Source organism: Rhinolophus ferrumequinum, chromosome 20, assembly GCF_004115265.2.
Source record: "Rhinolophus ferrumequinum isolate MPI-CBG mRhiFer1 chromosome 20, mRhiFer1_v1.p, whole genome shotgun sequence".
Taxonomy (NCBI): domain Eukaryota; kingdom Metazoa; phylum Chordata; class Mammalia; order Chiroptera; family Rhinolophidae; genus Rhinolophus; species Rhinolophus ferrumequinum.
Window position 1 is genome coordinate 48,392,808 of NC_046303.1, and position 13,989 is coordinate 48,406,796.

Below are 13,989 nucleotides of genomic sequence, written 5' to 3' on the forward strand. Positions count from 1 at the left end.
CAGAAACATACACAGGGAATCAGCCAGGGGGCAGTGGGGTTTGTGAGTGAGGTGTGTAGAGCACTCGGGGTGCCGGTGGGCCAGCGGGAGCGATGTGTAGGGGAGGCATCCCCGGCGGCTCATGGGCGGGCCTGCCCATGAAGTCCCTGATGTGGTTAGTAAGATCTGCGTCCTCCCGATCATTCCTGCCCCCATTTGTGTAGCTCATGTCTCATGAGCGAGAAGTGGGCCTCTGTGGTAGTGTCCCACTTACACACCCTCACTTTCCTCCAAGGAAGAAATCACAGGTCAAGAAGGGCTCTCTTGCCACTGACCTGTGCCACCTTAGAGAAGGTGTGACGCAGATAAAGTCAAACTGTTTCTCTTACCCTCTCCATTGTGTCCGATCTCGATTTCTTTTGCTCCAGTGGTGTGCTGGAATTTCTCTGCTGAACTCCTGGACTTGCACAAAGGCTCTCTTATCCAGGGGTGATTGTCTAAGACACTGTTCTCCAGGGACTCCCAGACCACACCAAGAGTAGCTGGAGCTGGGTCATGGGGCACTTCAGGGTCCACAGCCAGTGCCAGGGTCTGTATGCCTATTACTCAATGCATTGGTAGGCAAGATTCCTCCCTGATCCTTTGGCCTGTGGTGTTGGTTACAGAACCAAACCTAAATGGGCCTGCAGCCTAATTCTGAGGGGTACAGAGTTGTTTTCAGGTCTGGACTCAGGACCGTGGTCGGTGAGTCAGCTGCCTGCACACAGGCCTGTCTCCTAAAACAACTTTCCTCATTCTTAGACTGCACTGGGGTGTCACAGTCTCCTACCTGGATCCCACAGCTCCTACAAAGGCACTTTTATCTGTGGATGAATGCCAAATTGTTGTGGAGGAGGAGATATGAGTGATGGATATATTATTCAGTCATCTTGCTAACATCACTTCTTCTGGATACCCAGAGTTATTTTTATTGCATGTTTTCTGCCTTTGAAAAAAATACCATTCTATGGGGTTGAATTTTCGTAATCAATGTGCCAGGGAGTGCCTTCAGAGAAAATTCATTCCATGGGTTTTAGCAAGTGCCCATAGTGGTGAGAACGTGGGGGAAGTGAGGCTGGGCGGGCTGCCCTGTGTCCTTCACCTCCAAGATCTTTTGGACCACTCCTGAGAGGCACAGGCCCCTGCTAAGATCATGGCAGGGCTGTCTCCAAGTGAAGAAAAGAGGCAAGGAAATGAAGAGTTCTGATTCAGAAGCACTTGCAGTGGTGGGCAAGAGGTGTGTTAACGCAGATTCAGTCTGAAGTGAGGGCTACGGCAGGGAGTACTCTCTTAGCTCTGAAACCCTGAATTATCCCATAACTACATTTACCTGTCCCTGCTTCTCAAAGAGAACGAAATCTTCAAATTTCGCAGTATAACTACAAGGGCCCGAAGGTTCTGGAAGACAAGGACTGGACCCATTTCGTGGCATTCCATGTGATGTGAATGAGATGGGACACCAAATTCAGGAAATCTGATTTAACTTACAGTGTGACCCCCTCACTGCACTGATTTATAACCTTGTTTTTGCCATCTTTAAAGGCCTAAGGTAGCAGAGTTTCTCGAGTTGCAAAAACAAGAGTTCACAGAGAAATGAATTACATAACCAGTTCTCCCAGCTCTAAGTGAAACCTCAGTTTAGATACAAAAAACTACACAAATAAGAATAACGGTGAAGCACTTTGCAAAGACAGACTAAGTACTGTCATCAAAAGTTGGTAAATTTATCAAGAGTTTTAGAGAGCTACTTAGCTCCCCTGAATTGTAGGGTGGAGATGATAGCAGCCTGAATATATTAAGAAGGCATCAATACCAGGGAGAGAAAGGGCCTATTCGGTAAAGCAGGAGAGGCTGTAACTTAGACTCTGGTGACACTATCACCTGGGGGAGGAAGTGGGGAAGGTCTTTCAATGATTCCTACCCAACTATTATAAATGGAGCTTTATCCCTTTAAGGAGGTTTCTACGAGACTGTGATTGGATGGGGCGGCAGTAGCCCAGGGCTCACACTGCTCCCGAAGTGATCTTTGTCTGAAGGGTCTTTGTCAAAGATGGAAACCACAGAGCCTCAGTACACCTCTAGTGTAGTCATGATGTTTCTAATACAAATGTCTAGAAGTAGTCTTGATCCAAGTAGATATTTGATGAAGGAAATGTTAAATTCTTCACACACACACACACACACACACACACACACACACACTGTTATCAGTAAAAAGAAAGTCCCTGAAGTTTTATCCTAGTCTGCTTTTGAAAGTTCCCCTTCCATTGCAGGGTTTCCCAGTGTCACCACCATCGACATTTTGGACCAGCTAATTCTTTGTCGGATGGGTCTGTCCTGAGCACTATAGGATGTGCAGCAGCGTCTCTGGCCTCTACCCACTCTGAGCCCTTAGCACCCCTCAGTTGTGATAAACCAAAATGGCTCCAGTCCATCAGGCTCACTATTGCTGAGCTTGACCCATGCTGACCTGAGAGGGAAGTGAAGCGATCATTTATACCCTTCTGACCTCAGTCCCAGTTCCTTCTAAAACCCTCCCATGTTGACAGATTTCCCTTTCTCCCACTCACACATGCCTGCTTGAAATGGACAGTCAAGGCTAAATTCTATTGTCTTGAGTTCCCGGACCCACTGCTTCCCATGGCCACTCTGTATGTCTACACAACCAGAGTCACTGGAGCAATTCAGAAAAGATAAATCACCAGCTGGGGCCCTGTGCTTTCTAAGCTCTTAAATCTTGTTTGAATAGTTTATTAGCTATATCTCTTTTTTCCCCCTGCTTAGTGGCCATATCAGCAAATGTGGAGGTTGATTTACAGTTTGTACTTTGTGCACTCGCTGAAGTAGAGTGAAAAATTGAAAGGCTTATGTCAAGCCCATTCATTCACAGACACATTCAAGATCAAATTAATTTTAAAGCACTAAGGGCTATTTAATGTTTCTGAATTTTGCTTTACAAATCTATAGTGATCTTTATGGCATAATATATATTTCAAGCTAAAGCTGTTGCAGATTTGGAAATACATTTTTTTATATAAAACATTCTGGTATGAAATATGTCATAGGATGAGAAATGAATCTCAGAAACCCAAAACTGCTTAATAAATACAATGACCTGGAGGCAATTAACCAAAAGGGCTCAGAGCCATAGAATGTTGTAGCTGGAAGAGCCGAAGAGATCACCTGGTCTAGCCCTCTGACTTTAGAGATGGGAAAACTGAGGCCTAGAGCAGGTAAGTGGTTGTCCTGGGTCACACAGCTGGTTAGGGCTGAACGAGGCCTAGAACCTGGGCTTTCCAAACTCTTCATTCAGATGAAAGATACTTACAAATTAAAATTTGTTGTAACCGAAATTTTTTTGAATGAACCCATCTTTTTTCTCTGAATTTATTAATCTGGAGAGCTGTCACTAATATTCTCCACATACTGTTCTGCAGGACCTTCCCTATGTCCTACAGCATATACTACAATGTATTACTATTTCTGTACATCACATATCGCTTGGACTACAGTCCCACTGTTGGGCATGTCTGTGATCATTCCTTCGTGCAGAGTGTAGGTTCTGGAGGCCTGGGACGCCATGTTACTTTGGGATTGTGTCCGTGCAGGGTATAGCCCCAAGCTAGTCTTACAGTAGACACTCAACAGGCACTTCTTGGTGGAATGAACAATGAAAACAAAGCAATCTTTGGGTATCAGCCCACTATCCTTTAAAATTCTCCCACCAATGTCCTTTCTCTCTGTGTTAACTCTTTGCTGAAGATCACGGCTATTTTGAACCTCTGTTCCGTCTAGGAGTCCCCCAAGCTGATATGGCTTCCTTGGTCTTAGGGATGGACACAGAAGAGTTTGCTAACAGGCCACTACTAGGCCATATGGTGCCATCGTGTAAATTAGAAGAAGTCACTCCTTCCTCTAGGCCAGTGGTTCTTAACCAGGGGAAATTTGAAATCGTAGGGGATATTTGGGCAGCAAGATAGGTCTGTGCAATGGATTGGTACAGAACTTGCTATCACACATTAGCTGCTCTGCGAGAAGGGAGGCAACATGGAAATATGATGGACTTGGAGTCAGATTGACCCAAGATCAAATCTTAGCTCTATCGCTTTCTACTTGTGCGTCCTTGGGCAAGTTACTTAATCGCTTAGAGACTCCATTTACCAGTCTGTAAAGTGGATGTAGTAAGACCTATCATCCAAAATTGTTGAAAGGATTAAATAAAATAGTGTGTATTTCAGGATGGTGTCAGCAAGCAGCTAACAGAAAACCAAAATAATCGTGCCTTAAACACAGTAGAGGTTGATTTTCCTTCATGTAATAAGGAGTCTAATGGTAGCAGTTCTGAGTTGGCAAGGGGGTTCCATAACATCAAGAATGTCCCCAGTTTCCTTCCTTATTTTGCTGTATTATCTTTAGCATATGGCTTCCATCCTCAAGATCGCCTTGTGATTATAGGATGGTTGCTGCAGCTCCAACCATCACATTTGCTTTTCAGGCGGGAAGAAGGAAGTAGAGGGAAAGACAAAAAGAAGGCTGTCTTTAAAGAGTCTTTCTAGATGCTTTACCTAACAACTTTATCTATAATTCATTATCATGTAATTCATTAGCCATACCTATTTTCAAGGGAGACTGGAAAAGTTAGGATTTTAGCTGGACACATTGCCCCTCCCCCCCCACCCCCGACAGTACAGAGGATGAAGGCAAAAGGAGAGGCTGGATGGTGAGTAATTAATTGGTAGTTTCTCTCGTAGTATGGAAAGCACCTAGCAAATGGAAGGTACTCAATGACTAATAGCTGTTATCATTTAATTTATTCTTAAAGCTATTTTGGAAATGATTGGCCCATCTCACCATGCTGACTCTCCCATTTTTGGGTCAAGATCCATTTCTCCAAGGCCTCCCATCCTTGGAGGACCTCATGAAAGAGGCTGACCCTCTTTCAGATCACAGCCTTTTGCATTTTTGAAAGCAGCTGTCCTGTGCTCATCAGGCCACCTCAACCCCAGATTGACAAGTGCCAAGTCCTTCAAGTGAGGCAGTATGGTTGGAAGTCCTGAACATTCTTCTCTGAACTAGATCTCTCTTTAGCTGGGGCTCCCACAGCAGAACATCATGATGCATGTATGGGCAACCCGCAAGGAACCAGAAGGCCTGTCAGTTCCCTGGTTATAGATGTTCTCCTTGCAGCTCACACCTGCCATGCTGACTAACTCAGGCCTGGAGAACTCTCTCAGCAGAGGCTCTGAGACAGCCCCAGGCTTTTCTCCTTTGGGATGAACTAAAAACATAGTCAACCCTCCTGGGCTCTGGTGCCCTTAGAGAAGAGAAGCAGGGCTCCTGAGCCTGTGTCCCCGCCACCTTCAAACTCCTCAGCCCAGCGGCAGGTTGTTGCCTGCTCACTTAATTAGCAGTAGGCACAAAGGTCAAGGGGACAGGCTCACAGGACAGAGAGGCGAGAGCCCCTACCCTAGCAAGCAGAGGACTCAGTAACTCCACCCTAGCCCCCTCCTCTGCCCTCTTGTCTGAAACTAAGAGACCTGGATGCCCAGGTATGCTTCCAGCAAAGGGGTGGTGTCCTGGGGGTACAGGCCTGACAGACCTTTCCAGGGGTTAATGCCACCAGGGCTCAGGAGAGAACAGCCAGCTCGCCTCCTGTTCTCCAAACAGGAGTGGGTGGGTGAAGGCACCCCACGCCAGAGAAGCTGAAGAGGTCAGAGAGACAAATGGCATAAGTAGGAAGGGAAGAGGAAAAAGTTGTCCCCACACATACTGGTTTCCAAAGAGCATACTTAGGAGGCCGAGGTTGCAGTTTGGCCCAAGTTCCTGGTTCCAGGACTTAGTCCCAGCCTTTGTTTCCAGGGGAGACAGTGCACCCCCATCAAGATCCCTCCAAGAGGTGCCATTCTCACTGACCAACGGTCCACAGCATGGCTTGCCTACCGTCAATGGCAAGCAGAAATGTGGAAAAATGAAGGAAGAGAGTAGGAAAAAAGTTATAAGGATCCACTCCTTCAGTGAGGAGTGTTAGAAGTCACGGATGCCTCTTACGTCATGGATTGCTGGGCTGCTCATGGAATACACAGAAGAAGAAAAAGTGGCTTCTCTTTGGATACAGTGGGTATCCATCCTGTTTACCTAGAACGGTCCCAGTTTACATCTGCTGACCTGACGTCATTAGTAATAGCACCCACTTTCACTCTCAAAACTGACCTGATTGGACAACAAATGACGTGGTGACTCTACCTTGGAGAAAGACTAGACTTGGAGAAAGTGTAAAAAATTACTCTTTTGGTAACTTTTCTCCTATAACTTCTATTTATAGCTAGAAATTGGCCATGTCACCATATGACCATATAATTCTAATTATGTTCTTATCCATGCTAACTTATCTTAGTCAAAGTAGTATATTATCAAGCTGCACTTTTATTCTTAATTAAAAAAAAAAGTATTACCCATGCATAATGGCAATACCAAAACTAACCAGAAAGAATTTTGATGTAATTGCAGTCTACACAGTTTTTCCGCTGTCCTGATTGCTAGAAAATTCACTGCAGGCAGTTCCAAGTTATGTAAAGAGAGCTTTGGAGAGAGACTAGTCATGCTCTCAAAACCTTCCTGTACTTCAAAGTACTTTTTCCTTAAGAAAAACCGAGTTTGTTACTTTTGAAGTAAAAACAAAAAATTTTAAAAGACCAAGCAAGCAGCAGCAATATTTAGAGCCTGGAGCTATATGTCAACCTATGTGTAAGCATATCCTGTATCCGAGAGAAAATCCAGAGGAATGCACCCCCCTGGTGGGAGAGCCCTGCATTGCCGCTCCCCTCCTGCACTGCGCCCTCCCCCGCCCTTCTCACTCACCGTCTCCACATGTACCCTACTTACACCAAACCACCAGACACCCCGATAAGATTTCCAGATTCTCTGAGAGCCTCCCTGCAGCGGTTTTCACACCTGAAAAATAAAGAGGCAACAGGGATTTTCCTGCATCACAAAAAGATTTTGAAGATGAATGAGCTAACATCTCAGAGAACACCTAAGTACGTCAGAAAAAGATGCAGAATGCAGTAACAACCCCCCACAGAATACTGGAGAGAGTGTAGTGTTCAGAGCAGCTAGACCTGAATTTGAATCCCCACTGAGCTGTATGTACCAGTGCTGCCTAGTTAGGTGACTGGGCGAAGGGATGAAAGTCCCTGGGCTCACGGTCCTCACCTGTAAAAGGAGGGTTAGTACTGCCTACCTGCAAGGATGTCCTGGGAACAGACTAGGAGGCATAAGGAATGCCTGTCACACAGTAAGCAGACACTCTCAGCCTCTCTCCATGATTAGCCATTCACTTTCCTGAGGACTAAGGATGTGTGCACAATGAAAAATTTTTCAGCCCCCTTCTTCTTCTGTTTTCCTATCTTTTGCCATTTCCATGTGTATTGCTGAAAGCCAAGCTGGAACAGTGAAGAAGCTTTGAAATGGAATGAAACTTACAGAAATCAGCATTGTCCTTTGTTTTTTTTCCACTCTAATAAAAGAGATTTGCACAAACGATAGACTTGGATTTGGAATATTTGGAGGTTTAGATGCAGATAATTGTTATTGACCCTTTATGGTGGAAAATCTAAAGTTGTTTGTATTGTCCCTCATTCTATTGGGCAATATTAATACCCATAGCATTACATCCTCCACTGAACATTTAAAAAAGGGGGTGAGGGGGTATATATGAAAGACCAAAGTTTCCTCCCAGCTACGCATTCAATGACTTTCATTCATAGGGCTTGAATGCATTCATCTGAGAGGAAAATTTTCTTCATAACCAATATTCATTGCATCCAAATTTGTCACAGAATAATATTCCTGTAAAGCATATTTAACCTAGCAAATTGAGCCCTGAAGCTCTTCTTTCACTCTGTTATTTCTCATTTAGCGTACTCTTTCATCCACCTCAGAAAGCTCTTTCCCTGTCCTGGCTCATCACCTTGTCTTAGGACCTTTCTGGTCAGTATTTCTGCTTGATGCAAAGGTCAGACCATACGGTTAGAATAACTAAATCCTCAGGAGGACTTTCCTGTCTCTAGATTCCATCAGGGCCCTGCTTCAAACTCCTTCTGAATCCTCACCTTCTGTATCTGTTGGATGCCCTTGGATATCACCAGTGCTTTTGCCTTCTGACCTTAAATATTCTATAGCATCGTTCACTTCTTGAAATCATCTATTTAGACCTGTTAGATATCAGTGGGTTCTGGCTGGGCAAGAGGGACCATGATGGCAGTCCACATGCCAGAAACAGTGTGGCAATTGCCATTGTCTAATAGAGACAAACATTTGCACAAATGGGAGTGGGACAGAAGGAAGACTTAGGGCCGGAAGCCAGCTGACAGGTGTCCAGCGTTCCATTGACTATAGTTAATCAACACACCACATGGGCATAATCCATTCAGCGTGTCCTGCTCAGGTCCTGAAGGCCGGGAAGGCAGCTTCGGCTTCATGATGGCGTGGATGGAACATGCCCAAGGAATTCCTTTATTAGATCTCTATAGTGCTGAGAAGTTCGTTCATCTCAGTTAAACTTCTCAGATCACTGAGGGCCAGTGTAGACTTGGAAAGGTAGAAATACCTTTTATTTTGATAGAGGTGGAAAACAATTGTCAGCCAGATTTATGGTCATTAAACAAATACAAATTCATATTCTCTGGCATTGTCTTTTTGCCATTCCTTCCTTCCTTGCATTCTTTTCACTTGTATGGGTTCCGTTGTGAATTTTCTATAATAATTGACAGTGTGGGCTCTAAAGTCAGATGCCCTGAGTTCCAATTTTGGCCCTTTAATTTGCTACCTATGTGGCCACATGTGGTATGTTGAACTGTTAGGACCACAGTTTACTAAGCCTCTCGAACGGAAACGAGAATGGTGCCTACCCGAGTGCTCTATGGAGATTCAATGAGTTAATTTTCATAAAGACCTTAATGTCAGACAGAGTAAGTGCTCATTAAATATTGTTCAATCAACCAACATTTGCTGTGTGTTTTGCTAGTATGAGTGATTTTGAAATGTACCCTCCATGCTGTCCCACACTTTGCATCTAAACAGGCAACACCCAGGCCTAGGAAATTTCTGTAGACATGAACAGCACCAGCAAAAAGGCAATTTTAGAGGCACTATGACCCTGGAACAGTGGGGTAGTCATGTGTTCATTCACTCATTCTATTCAGTGAATACTTATTGAGCACCTACGATGTGCTAAGCACAGTTCTAGGGGATGGAGATAAAGTAGTGAATCAAGTAAACCAAATCCCACTTCTCCTGGAGTTTGTTTCCTGATGGGGAGAGATGGGCAATAAAATTTAAAATACAAGAAAATATCAGAGTGAAAAGTGCCATGCAGAGACCTTAAACCGGGTAATGTGGGAGATAGTGACGAAGTAGCTCCCCCAGGTTGGGTGTTCAGGGAGGGGCTCTGAGGATGTGACATTTAAGCTGAAATCTGGAGAGACTGATGCAACAACAATCAGTGAGAAAGAATTCCAGGCAGGGTGAGGAGCAAGTGCAAAGATCCAACGATGGGACAGAGGAGCAGAAAGAAGGCCAGTGTGACTGAACAGTAGGAAGTGACAGGGAGAGGGGTGTAAAAGGAATCTGGAAGGTAGGCAAGGGCCTGATCCTACAGGCTTTCTAAGCCAGGGAAAGGACTTTGGATTTCATTCTACCTGTGATGGGAGCCATTGGATGGCTGTGGACAGGAGCGATATAATTAGACTTAAATTTTTGAGGATGCTTCTGGACTCTCTAGCCCCTCCTGTCTGTGGGCGTGGGTGGCCCCTATGCTGAAGCATGTATTGTCTCTGGAAGAAGTCACCCCACACAGCCACATACAGGAAGAAGTGCCCAGAAGACCAAGAGTCCATCGTATTCTGATCTCAAAAGCCCATGGCTCCTTTACCATTTGGGCTTTTAGGAGGTGACAAGGTGAAAGAAGTGATTAAAGCAACAAGTTGACCCGAGAATTAAAGACCAAAAATGGCAGTGTCAGGATGGTGGTGAACATGACGACTGGGTCCTACTTTCCAGCACCCTGTTTTTCATGAGTTCATTGTGCTCTCCTACACATTCCAATATTCCAAAAAGAACTGAATGAAGGCTTACCCCTGCTGAGCAGCGATGAGGCCGGTTAACTTTTGAGCTGTACCAAAAACTAGATCCCAAGAACACTTGGCTGTTACAGATTGTGAGTCTGCATAGAGTCCCTTCTAGGAGGTACGTGTGTATCTTTAGAATGTTGATTTACCTCTGAGGACAAATGAAAATTGCACCCAGTGTGGTGTCTGGGTTCTGAAGCTCATCCAAATGTATTTGGAAATAATCCCAATGATAGTAAAATAAGCATCTTTCCTAATATTTCATTGTGATGAATATTTTTGTTCCATTAGGAAACTGTCGATATGTGTAAAACAAACATTGGGCAGTGAATTAGGAATCCCAGGTTCTGACCTCAGCTCTGTCCCCGGGGTGTTGTGTTTAAAGTTTGGCAAAGTACTTTCACGCTGAACCTTACTCTGCTCACCTCTAATTGTCAGTTCTCACATTTGATTGTCTACTGTCATTCTGATTTCCTACTGGCCCCCATTGGTGAGATGGCAGGGCTAAGACAGGGGCATCTGATCTACCCCACAGCTGATTGAACCACAAGGGGATTAAACCTTTGATGTCTTTTTGCATCATTTCATTGTTAGTTGGACCAGCCGTCTCTGCAGTGAGGAAGTACAGGTTAAGTGAGTTTATCTTCCTCACTAAACTATATACTCTTTAATAATACTATGGTCACTAAATTTTGCTGAAAGTTTACTACTCTGTACCTTATTTCATTCAATCATCATAATAAGCCCAGGAGGTACGTGCTAGCATTATCCCCAATTCCATGCAGGAAAATACCAGATTTAACTCAGGCTGACTCCAGGGCCCAGCTGCCACATTCCAGTGCCATCACTTACTTATTTGACCATAGTCCACAATACATTTCATGGTGTTTGATAGATATTATTAGATGTTCCATAAGTGATTCTTGAACAAATAAATGTTGAATGTTCTGGTAATTTGCCTTCAATAGTTACTGTGTGGAGAAGCAACACAGCCTTGCTAACCAGAGGTTGACACGCACGACTTAGATTTTGTCCAAAATGGTCCATGAGACCAGCCCCAGTAAGCAGAACTTAACCTATGTGATGGTTAATTTTATGAGTTAACTTGACTGGGCTAAGGGGTGCCCCAGTAGCTGGTAAAATATTATGTCTGGGTGCGTCTGTGAGAGTGTTTATGGACCAGATTAGCATCTGAATCAGTAGACGGAGTAAAGAAAATCTCCCTTAATAATGCAGGTGGACGTCATCCAATTGTGAGGGACTGAGTAGAATACAAAGTTGGAGAAAGGGCAAATTTGCTCCTTGTTTGATTGAGCGGGAACATCCATCTTCTCCTGCCCTGGGCCATCAGAACTCCTCAGGCCTTAGGTCTCAGACTGGGACTTACACCGTCAGCCGCCAGATTCTAGGGTCTTTGGACTCGGACTGAATCTTACGCCATCGGTTCCCCTGGTTCTCAGACCTTTGGTCTGGGTCTGAATTACACCATTGGCTCTCCTGTGTGTCCAGCTTGCAGACAGCAGATCATGGGCTTTCTCAGCCTCCATTATTGCATGAGCCAGTTCTTATAATAAATCATATATATACATATACGTAGTAGTCACTAAATTTCTATATATATACACAATATATATTTTATTGTATTTCATTTCAATTTAAATTTAAAGAGCCACATATGGATAGTATCTACCATATTGGAACGTGCAAGTATAAAGAAACACCCTTTCATTTTTTTAACCCAAATAATGTAGAACTAGAACCCATTACAATGTTTTTAAAAAAACCACTTTCCATAAAATCCAAAACAACAATACTGTAAAAGCCAAAAAGAAATTCTAGTGTGCTTACCTTTCCACTGGGGAAAGAATTCTTAACAAAAAAGAAAATTCTGACCCAGGAGTAGAAGAAAGCAAGTAGGCAGGAAAGAGACGTTCCCAAGGGGCGCTCCCTGGCAAATCCTTGTGGTCTGTGAGACACAGAGTGGTGAGAGACTGTCAAGGAGAGAGAAATTCCCCTCAGAATAAAATCTAAGTGTGTTCTTAGCCACCTGTCACCCCAGAGGGAGGACAGGATGGCAACTTTAAATTATTGAGATTGTAGAACAGGGAACTTAACTACCGTACAAGGCCAGCTGAGGTGTTGAAAGTACATTTTAACTGATGGAACTTCATGCCTGAAATCTCAACAGTATCTGAGGCCGTCTGGACGGCAGATTGGAAATCTCTATCTCTTTTGTTTTAGGAAACTAACGTTTTCATGAAAAATACCATTCCACGAAGGCAGGACTGTGCAGAATTTTCATCTAAAGCAAATTTTGGAAAAATCACAAAGTGACCAAGGATTCAGGGAAAGAGAGGGTGATGAGGACACACAGTCTCCATTGTAAAAATGTGAACTAAAAATACCGATTCTATACAAAAGATGTAGCTACTGAAGGAGCATAGGTAGAAGGGGATATAAACTGAAGATGTTCCTTAATGGGCCAAGAGAAGAGCCAAGATGCATTCTAAGCTAGGACAGTGCTTCTCAAATTGGATTTCAAGGACAGAATATTCTTGCAGGGAGATGGGGGGTCTTTGGGTTTAATAAGGACATTTAAGTTTTGTGCTTTCATTTTGTCAATTATAAAGATAAAACTTGCCTTTTTTCAGTGAGAATTCTCAATTGAAAATAATGTTATAAGAATGAAATTTCAGGGGGTGAGGGGTGGGAGATGAGGGTAAGGGGGATCGAATATATGGTGATGGAAGGAGAACTGACTCTGGGTGGTGAACACACAATGGGATTTATAGATGATGTAATACAGAATTGTACACCTGAAATCTATGTAATTTTACTAACAATTGTCACCCCAATAAATTAAAAAAAAAAAAAGAATGAAATTTCAGCTTTCTTAAGTAAATATTTCCCAAATGCTGATTCAGAAAGTTTATCATAGGTCTTAGAGGATTATTTTCCTTTAAAGGGTCCATAGTTTATTCAGATTTGGGGATCAGTGGCCTAGAGGCAGACTACACATATCATGTGATCTTTATCTTACGGGAGGAATTAAAGCAGTTTCCTAACTTTGCCCTCAGCTTGCTTATGAAGAGATCAAACCTTTCCATATTACTCGGATTATATCCTTAATGGGTGTCATTGCTTAGAAAGCTTTGTTCTTCTGTTGAAAATGGAAGCAGCATGGTGAGGTGGTGTTGACCAGGCATCAGGAGGCCTACCACCTACCCTGACCATCTCCAACAGGCTGTGTCACTTGTCCTCTCAGAACCTTCGTGTCCCTATCTGTAAAATGAAGCAGTGGACTAGATAATGAGTTACCAAGGTCATGTCCAGCCTAGATTTATTGATTCTAATAATAAATTACAACATCTTGTATTTCTTCTTTGAAAGGCCTCTCAACCAAAAATCGTTTTCACTAGAACTCTATTTCATTTGTGTTCTTTTCATTGCTACCCTCCACCATTGAGCACTGAAAGCCCAGGAGGTGATGCGTTTGAAGGAAAAATCAGTCAACACTCAGCATTCCACCTGTTATCTACTACTACCTAGGAAGTGGGAAATTAAACTATAGAACCCGAACTCCCCGGGCTTAGGGCAAATCACCCAGTAAAAGAAATACTTACTCAGAGGGACATTTTGGATGGTTTTTATAAAGTTTCGAATGAATGAGGCAGCTATTCATTCAACTGTGAGTAAACCGAATGGAAATGTAAAAGTTACGTCTGTTTATATGTTTTGAGTGTTATGGACAAAAATTGTTCAATGAGTACATTTTCAGCCTGTTAGTTGATCTACCCCTAGAAGAGTGACTCATCTATTTCGTGAGCCCTCTGAACAGTCCAAG

At 43.5% G+C, this 13,989-nt stretch overlaps 1 protein-coding gene across 3 annotated transcripts in view; it reads left to right on the forward strand.

Annotated features, from left to right (window-relative positions):
* The window catches only part of LHFPL3 (LHFPL tetraspan subfamily member 3), a 506,975-nt gene that overhangs the window by 442,466 nt on the left and 50,520 nt on the right, over positions 1-13,989 (forward strand). The gene's annotated exons all lie outside the window — the stretch shown is intronic.